Below are 12,420 nucleotides of genomic sequence, written 5' to 3'. Positions count from 1 at the left end.
TTTACCTCACTCTGGAGGAGGAAAGCGTGGTGCTACCCAGCTTCACTCAAATGATGCTCTCCAACATTAGGACTAAGCAGAGTTTCATGAACTGTCTTTCATCCATAAAGATGCTCTCCTAAGGAAGAAAGCATACAGAGGATAGCTCATTCTTTTTTCTTTTCTTTCTTTTTTTTTTTTCAATGAGATTATCTTTCACTTGTGGATATTGGAGATTGGCAAGTGTCAGTCCATACACTTTATCCTCCCCTGGTGGTCAGTATCTGTCCCTTTGTCTTCAATGTTTCTGAGAAATCACAATTTTTTTAAGTTTTCCCATCACCTCCAATTTTATTTGCATATACTTTGCATTGGTGTGTTTATGCATTTCTCTGATCAGTCATCTTCCATAAACTTTATTATTTATTTTTTATTTTATTTTATTTATTATTATTATTATTATTATTATTATTATTATTATTATTATTTTGTTTTGTTTTTTGAGACAGGGTTTGTCTGTGAAGCTTTGTGTCTTTCCTGGAACTAACTCTGTAGCCCAGGCTGGCTCAAATTCACAGAGATCCGCCTGCCTCTGCCTCCCGAGTGCTGGGATTAAAGGCGTGCGCCACCACTGCCCGGCTAACCTTTATTTTTTTAATTAGTTGCTTTGATTGGTGTATAAATGTTAAAATAAGTTTATTGATTCCATTGTCCTATGTTAAGTTACCTCATTAACATCATCTGTTATATTCTTTCCATAACATTCTGTTAATTCTTCTGAAAAATTGGGTTATAGAAAGCTCCTTCAAACGTGAAGAGTAAATACACTGAAATATTTGTTAACTGTTTAAATGAGATAAACATGTAAGGAGCAGTCTCTATGTCCTGTGGCAATTCATAGCAAAGTGATGATAAAATTACCTGTGTTTTATGATCATATTATTTTCATTTTCTGTATTTTGGTGGTATGGAGATTTGAACACAGGGACTCACACATAGCATAGAAATTCTCAGCTGCAGAGATTCACACTACAGGTCATACAATTTTGTTTTTATGTCTCAGGTTTAGTGTCTGAAAATCTATACTAATGAAATTGTCTCACAGAGTTAGCTTTCCTGAAAGCCTATAATTTTCTCTAAGCTCAATGCCTCCAAATTAATTAAAGCATCACTAAGCTTTCACAGTGCAAAAGGAAAAATAATTCTCTTAATCTTGGGTTAATTACATGCAATAAGTGGAATCTGCCTTTTGCCCTCTGAGTTTTCTGCTTCCTAAACTTCAGTAAAAGTGTATTAGCTGATTTTAATTGTTTATGCCACTTCATCTTTCGTCTCAAATTAAAGTAACTGTGAGAGCATAAATTGTGAGGACTGTCATGTGAATACAGAATTTCCCACATGTAATAATAAAATTATTTGTGTAAGCATCATGAAAAGATTGCCACTCTTCCTGTTTGGTAAAGTTCATATTTTGAAAAGAAACCAGAAGATACTGTTGAGAAGTCCCTGAAATTCATTTAACACAATAATGTACAATAAACTTCCTTTAATATCAGTTAATAATCTTTACTATACAATGATACCTGCCAGGCTACAAGAACTGAAGAGCACATAGAATGAACTGGTTTTAAGTATCACCTGGGTTGTTGAAAAATACATTTTATGAAGTCCCTTTTAAACATAGTTATTTAGATCTTTAAGCAATATTTTAACTTATTTTTTAAAAATTTCAAACATGTATACATTGTATCATGGGCATATATACACCATACTTCTCCCCAAACCCTCCCAGGCCCTCTTAATATATCAAACTCACAAATTTATGATCTCTCTATTTTTTTAAATATGAATCTACTTTCCACCATACATATAGGTATGGAGCCTTCCACCGAGGATCGGTAACTTACCAGTAGAAAACTCGCAAAGATAATTCATTTAAAACTAAGGAGAATATTTTTTCCTGTACCTTAAACAGTGCAGGATTATGTATAATCACACAGATATGCTACCATTGCATGGTTGCTTAAACAATTAGGCTTGGAAAACCTATGAAAGTTCCGAAGGCCCCACTTCTGCAGATACTAGTTCTTGGTATCAACTCCTTCCTACTCTGGTGGCCACATTTTCACTGAGAACCTCATGAGTGGCAAGAATACAATAAGTCTTCTGCTGCAATTAACAGCACTTTCCCACTACTACCATGTAATTAGAATTACTGGCTAAAGTGTGTACTCTTAGAAGGAACAAGCACATAATTATTATTAGAGGCATTTTTGTTGCATGTCTCCTGACCATCTCAATTTACTCTATAAGATTCAGTGTATGAATAAATTTAGCTCTCAGAGGGCCGACAGCCAAGTTGTAAAGAGTGCAATGTGACATTACCAGGTTAGCAGAGAGAACAATTGGATTTGTTCCTTGTTTTCCAATCTCTAAGCTCAAATAGCACATTGATTCTATTCCAAGGAAATCCCACATAATGAGTTTCATATTGCATTATTAATAGTAAGGACATGTTTTGATTCCCTTATGAGCTTCCATACTAACTGACATGAAGGACTATTTCCTACCCTCCGCTTCTATTTCACTTTGACTAGAATTTCATTCCATTTTGTAAAGGTCACTAACAGGAAAAGTGGTCAATGAAGAGGACACAGGAAACTGTGATTTCCCATACTTTGCTGAAAATTCACATTTTGGGTAGAAAACATGCAACTTCTAATAATATATTCCACCCCAAAAGAGCTCTTATCTTTTATAGTCTATGCTTCTTCATTGCCCCTTTGATATCCCTTTATTTGGAACAGATAATAAGTAGTTTGTGTGGATTCAGAATACAGCTCTTCCCTTTGCAGCATTAATTTTTCAGCTTGTTTGGGTTGAGGATGTGATTGTTGATGCAGTTCTGTCTCATAGCCTGTACCCGAGCAGCGTAACATATGCGCTGTAATGGAGTGTGTCGGCTTTGAAGAGCCAAGCCATTAGGCACCGCATTAAGCTAAGCCTCTCCAGCAAGAGCTCTGGCTCTGGCTAGATCTCAGAGAGGCCAAGCCTAAACAAGCAGAGCCCTTGAGATACTTGTTCGTGTATCCTTTGTATTCCCCTATGTTTGCAGATGCTATGTGTGTCTTTTGATGGATTCCATTTGGTTCACTCAATGAGCACACTCAATAGGCTGGATTATTGAGCAGTGTTTCTACCTGTGCATGAAGATGTTATCATATATTAAAGAAATTTTAACATGTTTAAAGGTGATGAATTTTCTGAGAGTCATTAACTATTAACAAAACACTCTTAAATATTCTGCTAAACTCTTAAGCATAAACTATAGTCAAATATCTATGTATCCTCTATCCCCAAACAGATAATCAGTTACCCATTTGTTACATTATCTAGAAATATTAATTTAAACTGGTCAGTTTATGAATAATGCTTTGTTTGTGCATTTAATTTGTTTGTTAAATGGTCCTCAAGGTACAAAACATTTCTAAAGACTTAACCTAGGTATTGCTGACATTGGGATTTTCTATACCAATGTAAACCTTTACTTACAGGCTGGTTTGCTGAAACCCGGGGGGGGGGGAACTTCTATGAGATTGAAATTATAAATTAGGTAAATCTGCTGTATTTTCTAATAATATTTGTCCTTTACCTAACTTTTCCCATTTCCTATCAGTATTTATTTTAGTTTTTCACATCTTAATCTAAAATGTATTTGCTAGTATCTTTGCCATTTTGCTTCATTTCAGGCCTTTTTATAAAGTCTACTGAATATATTTTCTTAAATCAAATTTCTGATAACTTAAAACTTTTTAAAATTTCACTGAATATCTTTGTAAATATCATTGCATCATCTTGGTATTCATTTTGAGAAGTTAAAACTGTACATCCAGACATCAATGTATTCATACATGCACACACACAAATGGGTATCTGTACATGTGTACAAGTACATATAAGTGAAAGTACAACCTTGAATATAATGCTGTTCTTTTGTAGGTAACATAATCCTGAATAAATAAGATTTTATTCAATAAATTGTTGAAATTATTTCATTTTAGGAAAGCTATCCATGGGCTAAAATAGTATACTGAGAAAGCTTGCATATGTATGAAAAGTATACAATGAAACAATTCAGGGGATATTAGTAAGGTAAATAATAACAAGTATAAGAGAATAATATATAAAAGAGAGAATAGAAGGAAACTTTTCCTGTGATAATAAGGGAGAACTATGTGGATAGCTCTAGACAGTTTAAAAGAAGAGAATCCAAGCTCAATAAAATCTTCCTCATGAAATTTGTTATAAATTATTTGATGATATATTAGAGTGAGAACTTTTGGAGAGTGGCTATCTTGTCACTAAAAGTCACCCCAAAACACACATCTTTTGGGGGGTATTATCCCTTGATATTAAAGAATAAAAACAAAGACCAATATGAGCATAACCTTCAGAATCACCAAACAGCTTCAAGTGAAGAGATTCTATGTTCTCATATTGACTAGATTGAGCTGCTTGAACTGGCAAACATATTGGTAACTCAGGACCCCATATTGAAAGAGACTGAGCTGATCCTAAAATACAGATGAGATGATGAATCCATATTCTTTTGATTGAAACAACAATCAACTCTCAAGAGACTATGTTCTTGAATCCCTTTTCCTGATTCTATTTTAGATTTAATTCCTTAAAAGGGAAACATCATGGGCAGAGACAGAGCTTGAAGAGTATACACAAAGGTTAAGTATATGCTAAAGACTGAGTGAAGAAACAGTCTTTGCATATGTCAACATGGCTTTTCTGCCAAGTTTTCCTAAACTGTTGTGTTGTGATTTTTCACATTGCTATTTTTTTTCATTTTTTTCTGTAATATCATCAATTTTCTTCAAAATCAGCTTATTTGCATGATTGATACCTAAAGTTACTATGACTTAGAAAATAATATTGAATTCACACTGACAGGTCATTACTTATATAATAAAAATTCATAAAAGAAAGATTCTCAGTTCTCTAAAGAAATTACCTAATCAAAGAATGAAAAATAAAATTCAGAAATCATATAGATTAATAATAATTTAATATATACTCTATTATGTGATATTTATATAGTTTTCTCTTATATGTGTGGCCATTTAGTATATTGATTTAAATTAGGGGTTTCTAAAAATAAATAATAAATCAAAGTACAATGACTTTCATGGCTTTTCAAAAATAACTATTTTATTAATTTATACCTTTTTAGGTCAAAATATTTTCAATGAGATTGTGAAAACTATTCCACCTACTTTAGCAGTAAGGTTAATTTTTTTTATGTTTTGTACACTTAATACTCATTATATACCTATTTTATTCTAAATTTTGTAATTAAAACATTAAATGAATGACAATGACACTATGGTCCTATTAAGAAAATATTTTTTGCTATTTCTTATGAAGAACTATATCTTCTTTTCTCCCCATTCTCCCACTTTCGAGTCACTACATTTTAATTCATTGAGTCATTTAAAACACAGAGAAATCAAGTTTCAAACTACATAGCTTTGGCAGAAGTTGTATTTTCATCCTGCTCACTAGAGCTCAGTGATGCTCTGTATTACCAAGAAATGTAATTTGTCAGATAGACTGAAAGCACAGTTTTATGAGCAAAAGTTATTATATGGAATTGGTACTTTTGTTCTCATATATCAGCTATTGGTGTTATTTTAAACCATGTCTGTTTGCTCTGCCCAGGAACAACTTGTTTCTGCTGTTGCTGGAACTAAACAGTCAACACAGTTATAGAGAGTGAATTGAAGACTATAGTTCCTTGCACATCATGAACTAAACCATCAATATAGCATTTCTTACGATCTTTATCACCAGACTTCATGTGAGAGGCAAGAAAAACAGCTTGAGTCTTGAGGTCCTAGAAGGCAGTGCTAATGTGAGTCGCTATTGGAAACACCCTGTCCTATATAAATATAAAAGATTTCTGTAAAAGTCATTGAGAAAGAATAAATACAGACTTTCACAATCACTTTTCTCTTGAAGTGCTTTTCTGTTCCTCACAGTACCTTTTTTTTCTCATTTTATACTGATACTCTTTATGTCCCTCTGAGTTTTCCCTTCAAATTTTGGTGTGGTGCACGTGTTGAATACTAATAGCATATACCTGTCCCAGCACCAAACCTTATATTTTTCAAAGTCAGAGATGTCTGCATTCCACATCCATCCTTTGTAGAATTTTGCAAATAAATTTAGTAATGTTATTTCACTTACTTGTCATTTTTTTTCACATTTTCTTGGCAGGTTGTTAATATTAATAAAAAATATAGGGCATTTACTCAGCAGTTTGAATACTGTTTTTCTTACATACTGGAAATACCTATGGATTTACTTTGTCTATTGTAGCAGTACTTTTTTGTCCAGATTGCCAGCTCACAAATAATGACATGGAGAATTATTGTTAATTATGAAAGCTTGGCTTTTAGCTTAGGCTTATTTCCAACTAGCTCTTATAACTTAATTAACCCATATTTTTAAATCTACATTCTGCCATGTGGCTCTTTACCTTTACTCAGTACAGCATGTCCAACTTGCTCTGAGTCTGCCGGTGAAATCCCCATCTACATTCCTCCTCTCAGTTCCTCTCTCTGCCTGGAAGTCCAACGTATCCTCTCCTGCCTAGCTATTGGCTTTCAGCTTTTTATTAATTCAATCAGAAGGCACTTTAGACAGAGACACATCTGTACAGTGTACAAAAAGTTTATCTAAGAACAGTCTATTGTATACCCTTTAAGCACTTCCCTTTTCTTTTTACACACACTTAAGTTCAAATGTTCAGAAAAAAATTTAATATCAATCCTTTTATTCATGAAAAATTATCTAGGATAACTTTTCTTTGCCAACAACCTTATGCCCATGTTATGGTCCACAAATAACAGTGATTTTTAAGGAAACATTAGCTCTTCAGAGCTACTTTGGTTTTTCATTTTATAGATTGGTAAAAAAACAGATTTAAGAACTATCCATTGGGTCATAGTGTGAGATACATTCTAGAAGTCAACATGTGGAACATCCTTTTATTCCAATAAAGGGTTTTAATCTCATAGAGCTGAGTCTCCAAGGGAATGTCATTGGGAAATGTTGAAAATCTCTGCTGAACAATTGTAAAAGACTGGAGAGAAAGATGCATATACATGATCACAGTCATAAAACAAGTTCTACAATGATGTGACAACTTTTAGCCAATCTCAACAATACACTTAGCAAACAATACACTTCTGCATGACTCTTTATAAATGTCAGAGCAAAGCAACTGAATTTGTTAGCAAGTTGGCACTTGACAATAGAAAAGGTCACTGCTCTTACTGATGAGTACAATCAAGCCATGCAGTGACAAGGCCTGAATCTATTCATGTCAAATATTCACTACAAATGATCTTAGTTGGCTGAACCAGTCCTTGCTTTCTCATTAAAATCCTGCCTTGTTTCCCAGTGTCACTCTGTCTTGTAATTTCAGGAGGCTCTTTCCCATTGCTCAAAGCACAATGCATTCTTATGCCTCCATGCTCTAGTTGGCACAAGAGTTAGACACAAGGAATCCACCAAGCACCAGTGATAAAGGAAAATAAAATTGCCCTGGGAGATTAAACTGTAAAATCAACATGTAAAGAAGAAAATTGAACTTAGAGAGATTGAATGCCTGCAGGGTCAACAAGATTTGACTCTACAGGATTAAATATATTAACATATCTAAAGAAAGAATATGGGAATTCAGAAGAAGTGTAAGAGAAAAGCCTAAGGAAGAGAATCTGGGAGGGGTGTGGAAAAATTAGCATCAGACAAAGAGACCCAGGTAGACAATTATTCAGAGAATGTATAAAATAAACTTATTCACTCCTCAAATCACAGATCATCTAGATACATACACATGTGGACCTCTCATCTAGTTACCTGTATTCATCAATACTTGCCTATCAATAATACAGACAGACAGCCCTTATAAAATTAGGTCATTGTTCATTCTGATATGCGTAGAATGGAATATGAAATTTCTGCTAAAATTTGTCAGAATGTATTTAATGTTGTATTTTCAATCTGTACTGTAACATGTGTGTTTTAAACATATATAAAAGCTTATAGACACTCTGAGCTTCAGTATTTTTTGTGTATAAGATATTTATTACTTAAAATATATTATCGGATATGGTTATTAGAATGCTCGAGGAAAAATGAGCACACACACACACACACACATATACATACATACATACATACATACATACTGGTAATGTAAAGGCAAAATACAATTCTTTCCTGAAACCATATTTAAAAAATAAATAAAATGTATTCTGGAGCCAAATATAGTGACTATAACCAGGGAACACAGATTCAAGTTTTCTCAAATTCCATCTTCTAATGTGGTAATAGTTTCATAAAACTTTTATAGTAGTTAACAAAGGAAGTCATAAATCCAAACACTTCAAATTCCTAATGATATTCTGCTATACACATAGATTGGTGCCTAGCTCAGTTGTCATCCGAGAGGCTTCATCTAGCAACACATAGAAGCAGATGCAGACACCCACAGCCAAACATTAGGCAGTGCTTGGGAAACCTTGCAGCCCAGTAGGAGAAGGGCCTATAGTACCCAAAGGAGTCAATGAATGACACCACAAGATTATTCACAGAATCAGCTAACCTGGGCTCACTGGGGCTCACAGTGACTGAATTACCAACCAGGGAGCCTGCATGGGACTGGCCTAGGCACTTTGCATATATGTTACAGTTGTGTTGCTTGGCCTTCTTGTAGGACTCCTACCAGTGGGAACAGGGGCTGTCACTGACTCTTTTACTTGCTTTTGGGACCCCCTACACTTCATACAGGGTTGCCTTGCCCAACCTTAATACATGGGGAGGTGTTTATTCTCACTGCAACTTAATATGCCATGTTTTGTTTATAGTCATAGGAGATCTGCCATTTCTTTGTGGTGATATTTTAATCGTGCTGAAATGTGATTTTATTTGTATGTTAATAAATCAAGTCTGCCTAGAGATCAGAGGTCATAGCGAGCCAGGGACAGCAGTCTGGCGGTAGTAGCCCATGCCCTTAATCCAATCACATGGTAGGCAGAATCTCTGTGTGGTCAAGGACACAGCCAAGTGTGGTGACATGAACCTTTAATCCCAGTACCAACCATAGAGAACAGGAGGTCTGTATAGACAGGTAGTGATGAGGAAACCATGTGGCTGGGCTTAGAGCCAATGAGAAAGCAAAACAGGAAAGCAATAAAAACAAAGTCAGACATTAGAAAGTCTCTCTCAGGGAAGCTACTGCTGGTGGTAAGCTAAAGCTAGGTGGCTCTTGCTCTGATCTCTTTGGCTTTAACTGTGTTTCTTATTTAATAAGACTGTTTATAAATTTGTCTGCATTTCTTAAACAAAAAAGAAAGAAAAATGGATTGCAGAGGGTGGGACAGAGGGGGGAAGAGGAGAGGGACTAGGAGGAAAGGAGGGAGGGGAAACTGAGGCAGAGGTGTGAAATAAAAAAAAATAAATTTTAGCCGGGCTGTGGTGGCGCACGCCTTTAATCCCAACACTCAGGAGGCAGAGGCAGGCGGATCTCTGTGAGTTCAAGGCCAGCCTGGTCTCCAAAGCGAGTTCCAGGAAAGGCGCAAAGCTACACAGAGAAACCCTGTCTTGAAAAACCAAAATAAATAAATAAATAAATAAATAAATTTTTAAAAACTTCGTGTGTGTGTGTGTGTGTGTGTGTGTGTGTGTGTGTGTGTGTGTGAATATTAGGTTAGTGGGTTACAGCAAAGTGGGGATATCTCTGCTACAAGCCTCAGATACTGTATCTGTGTTTGTTGTGTTCTGAGACCAGTGCATGGATTCCAAAAGGATTTGTCTAAGAGATGCAAAGATGTGAAGTCACAAACAGAGGTGGGCAATTAATGGCTTTTTAGGAGTTAAGATAAACCTAAGATAATTGTGCTTTGGACCTGCAACATTGCAACTGTTCACAATTATGAGGTTCTGACCAGCTAATCAGCCAGGTGGAATATTCAGTGTGGGAGTAAATTTTTCTGAAAACTTTATTTTATGCCATATGTATTTTGACTCATTATTATTTAGTTTATACATGGTTTCATACTACCTGAACTACATCCCAATCATACTTGAGTTTTTAAGCAAAACACTCTGCTTTCTAGTATGGCCATAGATTTGCTCTTAACACAACCAGAACCTGAATTTAAAGTCTCCCTGACTCATCCTTTCAGGTAGTTGAGATAATACACCTATGGTGGCAGGCCTGACTTAACATACTCTGTAGAACAACTTGTATATGTTGTATATCCCTCAGATTTCACTAGGAGGATTAGAATATTTGAAATTTGTGACTTTGGTGCAGATCAGAACAGTTTTCTCTCGATTCTAGTGTACACAACACTGACAGACAGTGGCCAAAGCATGTTATCTTAAAGAGCGATTTTGTATCTCACAATGAATCATTTCACTAAATATACCACCAACAAAGTGTTGGGTGGATGTAAAAAAGAGACTATGTGAGTAACTTTTCCTGTTTCTTTGATAAAATACTCTGACAAAAGCAACCTAATGGGCAAAGGGTTTATTTTGGCTCCAAGCACAAGGTTGCAATTCACCACGGCAATTATGTCAGGGTAGCAGGAACTTGAGGAGATAGCCAGTCACAGTGTATTATTTGTTAAGAAGCAAGAAGCTATCCTATCGTCAGAGTAGGTCAGTTCCGGCTGTCTCTCGACCATTGCCAGCAGTCTAATGTGGGGGTATCTTTGTGGGTTTCTGTGGGCCTCTCTAGCACTTTGCTTCTTCCTATTCTCATATAGTCTTCATTTACCATGGTCTCCTATTCCTTGTTCTCCCTCTCTGTTCTTAGTCCAGCTGGGATCTCACGCTCCCCTAAGCTCTCTTTCCCTCGACCCTTGCCCTTCTTTACTCCCACTCACGTCCATGTTGTTTATGTAGATCTCATCCATTTCTCTGTCACTGAGCAATCCCTGTGTCTTTCTTGGGGTTCTGTTTTCTAGGTAGCCTCCCTGGAGTTGTTTGTAGCAGTCTAGTCATCTTTGTTTTACATCTAGTATTCTCCTATTTGTGAGCACATACCATGTTTGTCTTTCTGAGTCTGGGTTACCTCACTCAGAATGATTTTTTCTAGATCCATCATTTGCCTGCAAACCTCATGATGTCATTGTTTTTCTCTGCTGAGTAGTATTCCATTGTGTATATGTACCACATTTTATTTTCCCATTTTTCAGTTGAAGGGCATCTAGGTTGTTTCCAGGTTCTGGCTATTACAAACAATGCTGATATGAACACAGCTGAGCGTGTCCTTGTGGTATGATAGAGCATTCCTTGGGTATATGCCCAAGAGTGGTATAGCTGGGTCTTGGGGTAGAATGATTCCCAATTTTCTAAGAAAGCGCCTAGAAACCCCATCCAATGACTGAAGGAACTGGATGCAGAGATCCATGGCCAGGCCCTAGGTGGAGCTCCAGGAGTCCAATTTGCGAGAAAGAGGAGGGTTTGTATGAGTGAGAATTGTTGAGACCAAGGTTGGAAAAAGCACAGGGACAAATATCCAAACGAAAGGAAACACATGAACTATGAACCAATAGCTGAGGATCCCCCAACTGCATCAGGCCCTCTGGATAAATAAGACAGTTGATTAGCTTGATCTGCTTGGGAGACATCCAGGCAGTGGGACCAGGTCCTGTCCTCAGTGCATGAACTGGCTGTTTGAAATCTGGGTTATACAGGGACACTTGGCTCAGTCTGGGAGGAGGGGACTGGACCTGCCTGGACTGAATCTACCAGGTTGAACTCAATCCCCAGGGGAGTCTTTGCCCTGGAGGAGATTGGAATGGGGGGGGGGGCTGGGGGAAAGGTGGGGGGGGTACGGGAGGGGGGAGAAGAAGGGAATCCGTGGCTGTTATGTAAAATTAAATTCAATAAATAAATTAAGAAAAACAAAAAACAAAACAAAAAAAGAAGCGAGAAGCAATGGATGCTTCTGCTCAGCTAATCCTCCTTTTTATATTATCTAAGATCCAAACCCATGGAATTTAGGATGAATCTCTTTGCTTCAATTAGGCTAAGCAAGAAAATCCTTCCAATCTATGCCCAGAAACTGAACTAATAAGTTAATCCCCCACAGGTGTGCCCAGAGATTTATACCTCTTGGGTGTTTCTATATCCTGCCAAATTGATAGTCTGTGCTAAATATTTAAAAAACGAATATTTATACAAGGAACATTTTGGTATTTATATTTTAAGACAGTTAGATTTTATAATATGAGAATGTATTGCACAGAAACATTGCAAAAGCCATAATATGAGAATGAAAAAGATGCCTAGCATTGAGTGGCAAGATTATATGCTGCAGTTATAAGGGAAAGTGTAACATGGGGCCAG

Source organism: Peromyscus maniculatus, chromosome 17 (genome assembly GCF_049852395.1).
Source record: "Peromyscus maniculatus bairdii isolate BWxNUB_F1_BW_parent chromosome 17, HU_Pman_BW_mat_3.1, whole genome shotgun sequence".
Taxonomy (NCBI): Eukaryota; Metazoa; Chordata; class Mammalia; order Rodentia; family Cricetidae; genus Peromyscus; species Peromyscus maniculatus.
This window is presented reverse-complemented; position numbering follows the sequence as displayed.